The following is a 12,602-nucleotide window of genomic DNA, read 5'->3' as shown; positions in this document are numbered from 1 at the left end:
ATGAAACTGGAATTTTGACACTCGGTTGAACTTCCTCTGAGTCTTGAGCGTCAGTTGGCTTGTTCTCAACTTCGACGGAATTAGGCTCTAAAGTCTTTCCGCTCTTCAATGTTAATGCTTTACAATGCTCCTTCCCTGGATTCCTTGGATTCTCCGTATCATTAGGTAAAGCACCTTGTGGTCAGTTTCTGAGTTTAGTTGTAAGCTGGCCTACTTGATTCACCAAATTTCTTAGAGATGCATCATTTTTTTCCATGTATGCCTTCAATAGATTCTTTAGGCTATTGGATGGTTTATCTTGGGTTGGTTTCTGAGCTTGTTGGGAAAAACTAGGTGGCTGGGTCGATCTAGGTTGGACATAATTGTTACTGGTTCCTACCCCTTGGTTACTCTAGGAAAAATTCGGATGGTTTCGCCATGATGGGTTATAGAAATTGGATTGAAACCCTTGCATTCCACGATTTTGGTTCTGGTTACCCAGGTAATACACAAATTCTAGGTTCAATGGACATAAATGTCCTTCCCCACAATAAACACATGCTACCATTTTCAAATTGATTCAGTGGCTGTACTGTAAAACTATTACACCCATTAGTAGTAAGATTTTTTAACATTGAGGATATTGATGATACTTGAGATACGAGTGAAGTAAGAGCGTCTACTTCATGTATTCCAGCGACTCGTCTTCCTGATGCTGCTCGATTGTTTGGCAATTGATAATTGTTGCTGGCAATCCTCTCAATGATTTCATAAGCCTCATTATAAGACTTAAAGATGAGAGCACCATTAGCAGAAGCGTCCACTACCATCCTCGTGTGAGCATTGAGATCATTATAAAATGTCTCAAGTTGTATGTAATGTGGGATTCCGTGATGAGGGCACTTCCGTAATAATTCTTTATACCTTTCCCATGCCTCATAAAATGACTCATCATCCATTTTTTGGAAAGTAGTGATCTCGTTCCTCAACTTAGCATTCTTGCTAGGTGGGAAATAATTCATAAGGAATTTTTCTGCTAACTCTTTCCATGTTGAAATTGAGTTTGGTTGTAATGAGTTCAACCAAGCTCGAGCTCTATCCCGTAGTGAATATGGGAACAACTTCAATCGTAATGCATTTTCGGGTACTCCGGCTAACTTGAAAGAATCGTTCACCTCCATAAACAGTATTAAGTGTAGGTGAGGATCTTCGTAGGCATTCCACTAAATTAGCCCACTGTCTGAAGCATCTGGAACCTGACTAGCTTTAACTCAAACTATTCTGCCTCAATTTCGGGTCTCCTAGTACTCGAATTAAGATCATGAAATACTGGCACGTCATACTACCTCAAAGGTCTATCCCTATCATCAACAATAAGGATAGGATTTTGAGCAAGGTTTGCTTCGTTCCCTTGATTTAGATTTTCAAAGTTCATCTTTTCAGTCCTTCTCTGACTTGCTTGTCTTCTTCACTGTCAAAAAGTTTGTTCAATCTCAGGGTCTACAGGGAGTAAATCGATGATTCGATTAATACTTATAAACACCTGAAATAATCACAAAAAAATTAACTAAGTTAATATTTGAACAAAAAATAAACCAAAATGTAAAACTAACAAGTTCAAAAATAATGATTTTTTTAAAACACATTCCCCGGCAACGGTGCCAAAAACTTGGAACGACGGAAATGTGTAAGTGTACACAATCACAACAAGTAATAAAGTGACAAGTAAATGTCGAGTTATTGTACCCACAGGGACTATGAAAAGAATTATTTATGAATGCTATTTAAAACACTTTGGTGAAGAAAAATATTTTGTTTAAAGAGGGTGATTAAAAACTAAGATTTTAAACTAAGTGAACTAAATAAATAAATCTGAAATGCACGATTTCAAAATACAATTTTAATCAAGATGGCATAATTGTGTTAGATTAATTAAATTTCTTAACTTAGAATTATTAAACTCATGTTTATATTTTTACGAATAAGTTCATAGCAACTCGGTAATTTGCTAACTTATGAACATACTCACCTACCAAAATCCATTTATCTCTTGACTATATCCCTATGTCAATTCGACCGATTAAACAAATCTTAATAGGAAAATATGTTATTGCACATACATACTTATTAAAGAAAAGTGAAAAGCTGAATCAGAAGCTAAAGATTCGAGAAAGAGATTTATGGGAAGGTTATATCAGTCAGCATTGAAGAAATCTAAAGAACATCACTATCGTTCTACTATTTCTGCAGGGCATTCTAATAGAGATAGAGATGCGAGACATTTCAGTCCTAAATCCTAGGCTACATTTGTAGCAAGTGTGGGTAGTGTTAGAAATACTAAACTCAATTGCAAACACTGTGATACGATCATGGCCCAGAGTGCATCTAGCTCGAGCAAAGACCTATTGGTGTTGCCCCAAGAACCAATCACACAAGCTCGATCCAAGCAAATTAAAGAGGCCATTTCAGCCTTAGTCCATCAAGTATGGAGCAAAACATTGGCTGGAAACATTGGGAGAGCTTGGACCAGCTCTACGAATTCACCATGCATCCTTTTGCAAGCCGAACTCAACTCAACCTCAGCTCCATGAGTTCGAATCAGCTCAATGAGCTCAATTTCAACTTGATTTAATTTATGCATAATATTAGTTGCTGGAATAAATTAAACATGTTTACTTAAATTAGTTTAATTAATTAAGTTGTTTTTAATTTTCTTTAGTTGCTTAAATAATTTTGGAATTTAATATGTTCTAGCTTAATTAATTTGCTACAGCAACTTGTTTAATTGTGCTTATAGGTTAATTAACCATTTAAATCAGCTGTTACATGGATTGGCATTAAAGGGAGGAATGAATTCAGCTGTTATGAAGATTGAATTAAAGGCCAGCAGTTGCTATGAGTTTACTAAAGTAACCGTTTGAAGTTTTTAATGGACAGGGAGTTGATTACACAAGCCATTCAGCTTCCAAACATTTTTTTATGTGTTAATGGTTGTTCCAATTCATCCATTAACTCCTTGAGTCAATTTTCTTCAAGCATTCATGCAAACAGGCTGTTCGTATGCCAAATTTGAGCCAATTGATGTTGCTGTCCATTCAACTGCCCAAGAATAAATAAAAGGCTGTTATAACCTTTTTAGCTAATCAAGTATTGAATCAAATTCATTCAGCTCATTAGAGCTAATTATCAGCTGAATTGGGAATATTAAATAATTTGTTCTTAGTCGTTACATATGTTAGAGTTTCTCAAAGGTCTTTTAGTTTTAATTAGCTTAATTAAGCTCATCAATGACTCATTTAAGCTGATTAGTTTGTGTCCATTCGGCTGGAACATGTTCAACCTATAAATAGATTGTTTTTGTAATTATTTAATAGACTTTTTGCAACTTGAATGAAGTTCTGTTATTTTGTGAGATTCACTTCTCTCAAAATTTGTCCAAAGACTTAGTTTGGCTTATATGTAGTCAGTGGCGTCAATCATTGTCTATTTTGAACTTATTACTCTAAACTGAGTGTGGCGTTCAACCCAATTTATACCTCTGGTTCTTAGCTTCATAGGTAACGGGTCAATGTCTTTTCCTACTTTCACAAATCACCTTAAGATTCCTATAAGTTTTAGGTCAACACTCATATATAGTGTTGGTTCATACTTGACCCTTAAGTCCATGTTGTTCCATAATCTTCCAAATAATTTTTCCTTCTTTATTTTCCTTGTTAGCCGAACCTAGATCTTTTATACCTAGCTATTTTGAGCCTATCTTTGTTAACATACTCCATACATAGCCTAATTCCAACCTTATTTCAAAATCGAACGATACTTCTTCATTTGACGATCAGGCACCTAAACGATTCAGGCAACTTTACGAAGCCAAATTTGCATCATTTGGTATCAGAGCTACTTAAAGTGAGAAGTACAGACGTTCAGAGCAATCCCAGAGTAAGTTCGTGAAAAAAAATTTGACCAAAAAAATTCAAAAAAAATTTAAAAGTTGTAATCCTCTTTTGTAATTCCCGATCATCAATTTCTTGCTACTATCACCATCTACCTTCACGCTACACTCAAACCCAAATTAGTTTCTTTCAGCCCATTCTGCACCCAACATCATTACCATAGAAAACCTTTTGAAGCTGACCCTAGATTTCGATAATGACTTAAACGAGTCTTTTTATGAAATCACAAGAGGAGAATGAGTGGAAAAAGACACGAGTGTTGTGAGAGATTAGAGAGAGAAAAAGCCATTAAAGAGTACAAATACGAGTGGGAGTGACATTTATTTTTTTTGAGTGAATAGTAAGGATTTGCTATGAGGTTTATTTTTCATGTCTAGAATTCTTGAACACAATATGGTGGAAGGAGGTGGATGACAACCGATAAGAAACGTTGCATCCAGAGGAGGTGGAGTACCCGACTTTGCTCAACGAGCCCTATTGCGAGAGTTCCAACGAATGCTTCAAAATGAGTTAAAATCAATAAACAAGCGTTTGGATCGAGTTAATGAGAAGGGTCAACGAGAACGGACTCCCCAAGGTCCACAAAGAGAACGAGTCTGCCCAAAAATTGACCAAGAAGACCTCTATGACCCAAGTGAAGTCAAAAGTGACCAAGGGTCAAAACCAAAGTGAACGGTGGAGAATTCAAAGAAACCATGACCAAGGAGAATGTGGACGGATCAAAGACGACCTTAAAAATATCAAGCTTTTTATTCCACCATTTCAAGGCTGATCAGACTCGAAAGCTTATCTTGAGTGGGAGAAGAAGATTGAACTAGTATTCGAATGCCATAACTACTCTGAGAAAAAAAGGTGAAGTTGGCCGTAATAGAGTTTTCAGACTACACGATGATTTGGTGGGATCAATTATCCACTAGCCGTAGAAGGAATGGAGAACCACCAATACGTACATGGGCTGAAATGAAGGCGGTGATGCGAGTGTGCTTTATTCCATCTTATTACCACCGTGAGCTCTATCAAAAGCTTCAAAACCTTACCCAAGGATTGAAGAGCGTGGAGGACTACTACATAGAAATAGAGATTGCAATGATAAGAGCTAATGTTCAAGAAGATGGAGAAGAAACTATGGCACGCTTCTTGGATGGTCTCAACCAAGACATTGCCAATATTATGGAGTTGCAACACTACGTCGAGGTGGTGGACATGGTGCACATGACCATTAAGGTGGAGAAGCAATTGAAGCATAAAGGCACTGTCCGAGGCTATTCTACCGCAAATTCTTCCAAATGGAACCAAGGTGCTAGCAAAAACACTCCACCAAACAGAGCCAAAGAGCGAACCATGCCAGCAAGGTCGAATAAACCCTTGACTAAAACAAGCAAAGGTAAAGCTGTCAAGAGTTTTCCCAACCGTTCAAGGGACATAAAATGCTTTAAATGCCATGGAAGAGGGCATATTGCAAGTTAATGCCCAAACTGAAGTAACATGGTGGTGCACGCGAACAGAGACATCGAGTCAGAGGAAGAGGTTAAAAATGAATTTGAAACGTCATCCAATGAGGAGGAAGAAATAGAACATGCTATTGATGGTGAACTTCTTGTTGTCAAAAGGAGCCTTAGTATCCAAAGCGTGGAAGACGAGCAACAAAGAGAAAACCTCTTCCATACTTGGTGCCAAGTTCAAGGAAAGATCTGTAGCATTATCATCGACGGTGGGAGTTGCACAAATGTGGCGAGCACTCTCATGGTGGAGAAACTAGGTTTGCCGATCACCAAGCATCCGAGCCCGTACAAGCTCCAATGGCTCAATGATGGTGGTAAGTTAAAAGTGACGAAGCAAGTACTTGTCTCTTTCTCCATAGGAAAATATTCCAATGAAGTACTTTGCGACATTGTGTCGATGCATGCAGGCCATTTGTTAATTGGATGCCCGTGGCAATTTGATAGATGAGTTCTCTATGATGGGTATACCAATAGGTATTCGTTCAAACATATGGGGAAAAGCATGACATTAGCACCATTGACACCGATGCAAGTCTACGAGGATCAAATAAAGTTGAAAAATTCTGTAGATCAAGTGAGAGAAAAAGAAAATAATGAAAATGCAAAAAAAAAAGAAAAATGAGAAAAAGAAAGGAAAAATGACAAAAGAGAGTAAAAAAATATGAAAAAGAAAAAGAATGCGAGAAAATGAGCGTGTTTGCAAAAGCGAGTAATGTCCGAAAGGCTTTGACTTTGAGACATTCTCTTCTTGTGCTCATGTACAAGGAAAGCTTGATTATTACTAATGAATTAATCGAGAACTTGCCCTATTCTATTCTATCTCTTTTGATGGATTTTCAAGATGTGTTCCTAGAAGAAACTCCAAGTGGTTACCACCTCTTTGCGGGATTGAGCATCAGATTAATTTCGTGCCCGGAGCTATTATCCCGAACTGGCCAGCCTATAGGACAAATCCTGAAGAAACTAAAGAACTACAATGGCAAGTCAACGAGTTGATGGAGAAAGGCAACATTCACGAAAGCGTTAGTCCTTGTGTCGTGCCTGTCTTGTTGGTGCCGAAGAAAGACGGAACTTGGCGAATGTGTGTTGATTACTGAGTTGTGAACAAGATTACCATTAAGTACAGACATCTGATACCTCACTTAGACGACATGATTGATGAACTTAATGGAGCCAAATTTTTTTCGAAAATCGATTTGAAGAGTGGTTACCATCAGATTCGCATACGAGAAGACGATGAATAGAAGACGACCTTCAAAACCAAGCACAGTTTGTATGAGTTGTTGGTCATGCCGTTTGGCCTAACAAATGCTCCTAGTAACTTTATAAGGCTAATGAACTATGTTTTAAGATCCTTCATTGGTAAGTTTATTGTTGTGTATTTTGACGTTATTCTCATATATAGCAAATCATTGGAAGAGCATATAATATACCTCACGTCTGTTTTGCAAGTTCTTTAAAAGGAGACCTTATATGCCAATACTAAAAAGTGTACATTTTGTTCTGACAAGCTTATTTTTCTAGGTTTCATGGTCAGCTCGAAAGGTCTTGAACGGGACCAAGAGAAGATAAAAGCGATTCAAGAATGGTCGAGACCAACAAGTGTTAGCCAAGTGCGGAGCTTCCATGGTTTGGCGAGTTTCTATAGGCGATTTGTGCCCCACTTCAGCACTGTGCCCGCACCTTTGACAACCGTGATTAAAAAGAATTTAGCCTTTCATTGGACTGAAGAATAAGAAAAAGCTTTTGTTTAGTTAAAGATTGTTACTAACACACCCTTACTTGCATTACCCGATTTTACTAAAACATTTGAAATTGAATGTGATGCATCAGGTGTTGGAATCGGTGCTGGGCTTACTCAAGATGGAAGGCCTGTAGCGTATTTCAGTGAGAAGCTCAATGGAGCCGCACTCAACTATCCCGTTTATGAAAAAGAAATGTACGCATTTATTCGAGCCTTAAAGACGTGGCAACACTACCTATGGCCAAAGGAGTTCGTGATTCATTCCGATCATGAAGTGTTGAAGCACATTAGATGCCAGCAAAATTTGAATAAGTGTCATGCAAAATGGGTCGAGTATCTCGAATCTTTTTCTTGTGTTATCAAGTATAAGAGAGGTAAAGATAATATCGTAGCTGACGCACTTTTGTGAAGGCATTCTGTATTATCGACTCTTGATTCTAAATTGCTTGGTTTCTCTTTATTGAAAGATTTGTATACTAAGGATGATGATTTTGGTGAGATATTTGCTGCTTGTGAGAATGCTTCCGTTGAGAAATTTTATAGGTACAAAGGCTTCCTTTTCAAGGAAGGAAAATTGTGCATTCCACAAAGTTCCATTCAAGACTTGCTTGTACTCGAGGCGATAGCGGTGGCCTCATGGGACATTTTGGTATAAGTAAGACCTTAACAATGCTCCAAGAACACTTTTATTGGCCGAGAATGAGAAGAAATGTTGAACGAGTGTGTGGACATTGCATAACATGTAGAAAGTCCAAATCCAAGATTCAACCCCACGGCCTATACACTCCATTGCCTATACTCGAAGCTCCTTGGATTACCGCAAACAAAAATGGGGAATGACTCTATTTACGTTATAGTTGATAGATTTTCTAAAATGTCACATTTTATCGCATGTACAAAAACTAACAATGCAGTTCATATTGCTCGTCTCTTCTTTAGGGAAATCGTTTGACTTCATGGAATTTCGAGAACGATCATGTCCGATTGCGATGCTAAGTTTTTGAGTCACTTTTGCAGATCATTATGGGGAAAGCTCGGAACGAAGCTACTGTTTTGAACCACTTGTCATCCCAAAATCAACAGCCAAACCGAGGTGGTCAATCGCGTACTAACAACATTACTTCGAGTGATCATCCGAAAGAATTTGAAGTCGAGGGAAGGATGTTAATCGCATATCGAGTTCGCCTACAACCGATCAGTTCTTTCGGCGACTAAATTTTCAAATTTTGAAATAGTTTACAGATTTAATCCTTTGACACCGTTAGATTTAGTGCCTCTGCCTAATGATCAACTTATTCATGCAGATGCTAGGAATAAGGTCGAATATGTGAAGGATTTACATCAAAAGGTGCGAGCCAATATTGACGCAAGAACTGAGACTTACGTACAAAAGGCAAACAAGGGCCGAAAGAGAGTTATGTTTGAACTAGGTGTCTGGGTTTGGGTTCATATGCGCAAGGAGCATTTTTGTGCCCAACGGAGGTCCAAATTGTTGCCTCGAGGAGACGTACCTTTTCAAGTTCTTGACAGAATTAATGAAAATTCATACCGACTTGATTTACTAGGTAAGTATAACAGAAGTGCAAGCTTCATTGTTGTTGATCTATCTCCCTTCGATGTACATTCCGACTTGAGGACAAGTTGCTTTGAAGAGGAGGGAATGATACGACCACACCTTGGAGTGCACCTAGCTCGAGCAAGGACCCATTGGTGTTGCCCCAAGGACCAATTACACGACCTTAGGACAAACAAATTAATAAGGCCGTTTCAGCTTTAGTCTATCAAGTATGGAGTGAAACATTGGCTGGAAATATTGGGAGAGCTTGGACCAGCTCTACGAATTCACCATGCATCGTTTTGCATGCCAAACTCAACTTAGCCTCAGCTCCATGAGTTCGAATAAGCTCAATGAGCTCAATTTCAGCTTGATTTAATTTATGCATAATATTAGTTGCTGGAATAAATTAAACATGTTTAGTTAAATTAGTTTAATTAATTAAGTTGTTTTTAATTTTCTTTAGTTGCTTAAATAATTTTAGCATTTAAAATGTTCTAGCTTAATTAATTTGCTATAACCATTTAACTTGTTTAATTGTGCTTATAGGTCAATTAATCATTTAAATTAGCTATTACATGGATTGGCATTAAAGGGAGGAATGAATTTAGCTGCTATGAAGATTGAATTAAAGGCCAACAAGTTGAATTAAAGGTCAGCAGCTGTTATGAGTTTATTAAAGTAATCGTTTGAAGTTTTTAATAGACAATGAGTTGATTACACAAGCCATTCATCTTCCAAACTTTTTTATGTGTTAATGCCTGTTCCAATTCATCCATTAACTCCTTGAATCAGTTTTTTTCAAGCATTCATGCAAAGAGGCTGTTCGTGTGCAAAATTTAAGCCAATTGATGTTGCTGTCCATTCAGCTGCCCAAGAAGAAATAAAAGGTTGTTATAACCTTTTTAGCTGATCAAGCATTGAATCAAATTCATTTAGCTCATTAGAGCTAATTATCAACTGAATTAGGAAGATTAAATAAGTTGTTCATAGTCGTTACGTATGTTAGAGTTTCTCAAAGGTCTTTTAGTTTTAATTAGCTTAAATAAGTTTATCAATGACTCATTTAAGTTGATTAGTTTGTGTCCATTCAGTTGGAACATGTTCAGCCTATAAATAGTTTGTTTTTGTAATTTTTTGATAGAATTTTTGCAACTTGAATGACGTTCTGTTATTTTGTGAGATCCACTTCTCTCAAATTTCATCCAAAGACTTAGTTTGGCTTATTTGTAGTCAGTGGCGTCTATCTTTGTCCATTTCAAACTTACAATTCTAAACTGAGTGTGGCGTTCAACCCGATTTATACCTCTGGTTCTTACGTTCATAGGTAACGGGTGAAGGTCTTTTCCTACTTTCACAAATCACCGTAACAGTCCTATAAGTTTCATGTCAACACTCGTATATTGTGTTGGTTCATACTTGACCCTTAAGTCCATGTTGTTCCATAATCTCCCAAATCATTTTTCCTTCTTTATTTTCCTTGTTAGCTGAATCTAGATATTTTATACCTAGCTATTTTGAGCCTATCTTTGTTAACATACTCCTTATATAGCCTAATTCCATCTTTATTTCAAAATCGAACGATACTTCTTCATTTGACGATTGGGCACCTAAACGATTCGAGCAACTCTACGAAGCCGAATGTGCATCACATTATAATAGGCCATATTGTGGTGAGTGTCGAGTGAAGAGCGTAGCATGTTTCAGATGTGGTTCCATCGACCATTATCTTAGAGATTGCCCTGAGAAGTCTGAGAAAGAAAATGCTCAAACCACAAGGCTGATTAATACTGCTGTTAGAGGGAGACCACCTTGAAATACTAGAAATATAAGTGGTAATCATGGTGCAACGAAGGATTTGATTGTGAGATTCAAGGTACGGGAACTAGCTAGAGCTTACGCTATTTGCGTTCGTGAATATGCATCGGCACCATATATTATCAACGGTACTTTTTCTCTCTATAACATTGATGTAACTGCTTTGATTGATCCTTGATCGACCCATTCTTATGTCTGTACGAAGTTAGTGTCTAGTAAGAGTTTACCTGTTGAGTCCACTAAATTCGTGGTTAAAGTATAGAACCCCTTAGGTCAGTATGTCTTAATTGATAAAGTTTGCAAGAACTATCCTTTGATGACTCGGGGTTATAGTTTTCTAGCCGATTTGATGCTTTTACTGTTTGATAAATTCAATGTGATTTTGGGCATGGATTGACTGACTTTGCATGATGCTGTTGTAAACTGTAGATGAAAGATTATCGAATTAAAATGTTAGAACGATGAGACTCTTCGTATTGAATTAGAGAATTTGAGCTGGTTGCCTATTGTGATATCGGCTATGCTGGCATAGAAATATGTGAGAAAATGTTGTAATGCTTACCTTGCATATGTACTAGATACTAAAATGTCTGAATCAAAGATTGAATCAGTGCCAGTAGTTTGTGGATATACAAATGTGTTTCTAGAAGAGTTACCTGGGTTTCCACCGATCAGAGAGGTTAAATTTGCTATTGAGTTAGTACCGGGAACATCATCGATATCGATAACTCCATACAGAATGGCTCCTACAGAATTGAAAGAGTTGAAAGCTCAGTTGCAAGAGTTAACAGATAGAGGTTTTGTAGGACCTAGTTTCTCGCCTTGGGGTGCACCAGTTTTATTCGCCAAGAAGAAAGATAGGTCAATGAGATTGTGTATCGATTATCAACAACTAAACAAAGTTACGATCAAGAACAAGTATCCATTACCGCGACTTGATGATTTTTTTGATCAGTTGAAAGGTGCAACAGTATTTTCAAAGATTGATTTACGTTCTGGTTATTATCAGTTGCGAGTTAAGGATTTGGATGTGCCAAAAACCGCGTTCAAACTAGGTATAGACATTATAAATTTCTTGTTATGCCATTTGGGTTAACTAACGCTCCTGTAGCATTTATGGATTTGATGAATAGAATCTTAAGAACGTCTTTGGACAAATTTGTTGTGGTATTCATTGATGATATCTGGATTTATTCCCGAGATGAGTTTGAACATGCTTAGCATTTGAGAATGGTCTTATAAACCTTACGAGATAAACAAATATTTGCTAAATTTAGCAAATGCGAGTTTTGGCTCTGAGAAGTTGGGTTTTTAGGACACATAGTATCGGCGAAAGGCATCAGAGTTGACCCGAGTAAGATTTCAGCAATTATTGATTGGATACCACCAAGAAATATATCCGAAGTCAGAAGTTTTTTAAGATTAGCTTGTTATTATCAGAGATTTTTAAAAGGGTTCTTAATGATAGCTATGCCGATAACGCGATTATAGTAGAAAGATGTGAAATTTGATTGGTCTGAGAAATGCCAACAGAGTTTTAACTGGTTGAAAGCACTGTTAACCAAAACACTAGTTTTGGTTCAGCCTGAGTTAGGTAAATAATTTGTGATTTTCAGTGAAGCATCGTTGAACGGTTTGGGATGTGTTTTAATGCAAGAAGGCAACGTAATAGCTTATGCTTTTAGACAGTTAAAGCTGTATGAAAAGAATTATCAGACACATGACTTAGAGTTGGTCATTATTGTGCTTGCATTAAAAATTTAGCGACATTGAGTGGTATGAAACGCGAGATTTCTGACTTTATATCTAGATGTGTGATTTGCCAGCAAGTTAAAGCTAAATATCAAGTGCCTTCAGGATTGTTACAGCCAGTGATGATACTCGAGTGGAAATGGGATAGAGTTACGATGGATTTCGTATCGCGGTTACCCTTATCTCCGAAAAAGAAAGATGTTGTCTGGGTTATTGTTGATCGTTTGGTGAAGTCTGCACATTTTATTCTGGTACGTACAGATTTCTCACTTGACAGATTAGCTGAGCTATATGTTTCTGAG

General features: G+C 37.3%; 1 non-coding gene across 1 annotated transcript; it reads left to right on the top strand.

Moving 5' to 3' along the window:
• Window positions 1–864: 864 nt before the first annotated feature.
• Window positions 865–971, top strand: LOC121223890 (small nucleolar RNA R71). Its single transcript, XR_005921356.1, has one exon. It is a non-coding gene; the product is annotated as a small nucleolar RNA R71 (small nucleolar RNA).
• The last annotated feature ends 11,631 nt before the right edge of the window (window positions 972–12,602 follow it).

Source organism: Gossypium hirsutum, chromosome D11 (genome assembly GCF_007990345.1).
Source record: "Gossypium hirsutum isolate 1008001.06 chromosome D11, Gossypium_hirsutum_v2.1, whole genome shotgun sequence".
NCBI lineage: Eukaryota > Viridiplantae > Streptophyta > Magnoliopsida > Malvales > Malvaceae > Gossypium > Gossypium hirsutum.
Note: the sequence above shows the minus strand (reverse complement) of the source record. Positions and strands in the feature narration are given on the sequence as shown.